This window comes from Myotis davidii, unplaced genomic scaffold (assembly GCF_000327345.1).
Source record: "Myotis davidii unplaced genomic scaffold, ASM32734v1 scaffold693, whole genome shotgun sequence".
NCBI classification, from domain to species: domain Eukaryota; kingdom Metazoa; phylum Chordata; class Mammalia; order Chiroptera; family Vespertilionidae; genus Myotis; species Myotis davidii.
Window position 1 is genome coordinate 201,279 of NW_006284939.1, and position 2,298 is coordinate 203,576.

The following is a 2,298-nucleotide window of genomic DNA, read 5'->3' on the forward strand; positions in this document are numbered from 1 at the left end:
CCTCCCGAGAAGGGCAAGGACAGAGCCCGGTGCTGCCCGGGGCTCCAGCCCAGGCCTCGTGTCCCGGTGCCCGCTGTACAGCACGGGTCCAGCCCTACCTGCCACAGGCTCACAGGCCTGTCCGGATTCCCAGGGTCCGCCTGAGGAAGGACCCACAGCACCAAGGGTCTGGGTACCTGCTGGGGGCACCTGATGAGGCTGGGTGGCACCTCTGGCCCAGGGGCCAGGCAGGGAGAGGGGGAGGCCACAGCAGGTCTCGGGAGGGTGGCCCTCAGACAGGGAGCCCGTTTGGTCCCCCAAGGAGCCTGGTACCAGTGCAGGGGGGAGGCCCCCAAGATAGACTGGACATCTTGGGGTGGTGGGGGTCCTATCCACTGAGCGGCTGGGAGGGTGGGGGAGACAACCTGTGCCCTCTGTGGGTGCCCTCCCCAGCAGGCCTGCTCTCCACCCAGGGGAGTCCCCTGCCCACAGCCCGTGGTGAGACGCACCCGCCTCCTCCAGGAAGCCCCCCAGGCAGTGGGCCCCGTGCCCAGGGGGCCTCGGTCTTACAGAACTGTGCTGTCCTGAGTGACCCCAGGTTGGAGGCATCCACTGGGGGCAGATGGGGGAGGGCTGGTCAGCGAGCCTCCCCGACCTGGACAGATCCATCACTGAGGGGCCACAGGTCACCAAGCAGCGCTTTATTGAATCCCGTCCTTACAGCAGATGGGCGCCTGGTCCCGGCACAGGACCGTCTGGGCACAGGGTGATGGGCGGCAGCGCGCTCGGCCGCACAGCAGGTGACACCGAGCGGGCGGGCGGGAGGCAGGCGAGGGTGTGGCCCTTGAGCTGAGGGTGCGGCAGACCAGCCGGGCCGCGCAGCTGCCACCAGTGGACAATCGAGACATCGTGATGTCCTCCTCTGTTGTGCCCCAGCTGAGGGTGCGGCAGACCAGCCGGGCCGCGCAGCTGCCACCAGTGGACAATCGAGACATCGTGATGTCCTCCTCTGAGCTGTTACAGGAACATGAACTCGACGTTTTAATAAAAACATTATTTCCAAGAAAGGTGACGACACGTGTGAAGCTGGGCCCTGGCCACGCGGGCAGCGCCAGTGCACAGGCTGGGGCCGCAGTGAGAATGCCCGGCCCAGGGACGGCCCCGCGGGGCTGATGAATCCTGATGGTGAGACTCCACAGTGACCGAGGACACGCGTGAAAATCCCGTGACGCTCCGATAGCGTGGGGGGCGCAGCGCCAGGGCAGGGCCCACAGCCCCCTTAGCCACCGTGTCACCGCGACTCCCATTTCTAGGCCCCCCACGTGCTCTGCCTGCGTCTGAGCAGGGTTTCCGCTGCGGCGAGTAAGTCCAGGACAGTGAAAGCCACGCAAACGCCAGGGAGCCTGCAGCCCCACCTCAGACGCGGAGGCTCTGCTAGCAGCCCGCGCCCAGTGCCCGCACGGAGCCCTGCAGCGGGGGGAGGGGGGGGCGAGGCGGCGGATATGGGACGGACACACACACGCTTTCTCCCCAAAGCTGCAGGCCACCCAGGAAGGCGGTGGCAGTGAGGGCACTCGGGGGCCTGGTGAGGTGGTGAGGACGGAGGAGCCGGGTGCGGCGGACGGCCCATGGCACTGCTCACCAGGACAGCCACCGTCCCTGGCCACTGGCCAGCTCTCAGGCAGGTGCAGGTCACAGCTGAAAGCCAGGCCACGGGAATGCATGAGGCAACCCTCAGCACCACGGGGCGGAGCGCAGTGCACACACCGATGGGACAGACCAGGGCCCCAAACTTTTAAACGGGGCCGTTTGCTGTCCCTCAGGCCGCTGGAGGCCGGACTGTAGTTTAAAAAAAACTGTGAACAAATTCCTATGCACACTGCACATATCTTATTTTGAAGTAAAAAAAACGAAGCAGGAACAAATACAGTATTTGTATTTGCATGTGGCCCGCGGGCCAGAGTGTGAGGACCCCTGGGATAGACCGTGCGCCCCGTGTCCTGTGCAAAGGCTCACATCTGAGGAGACAAACGCTACTCCTATGCCGTGTCAGTTCCTCAGCGCCCGGAGGAAGGCACAGCTAACTGAGCAGCTCCTTCCTGAGACCTCCCGTCCGTCCGCCCGTCCGTCCGGGAGTCTGGCCACGCCTACGCTTGGATTCCCCGAAAGGACAGTCTTGCCTTGAAGGGCGGGTCAGAGCTGAGGCCACAGGCCACCTGGCCCTGCCCACCCCCAAGCAGACCCCTGCCTGAGCGCCAGGTACTGAGACTGCCGAGTGCCAGGCTGCACGGGCCCTTCGCCAGCCCCAGGGGTGCCCAC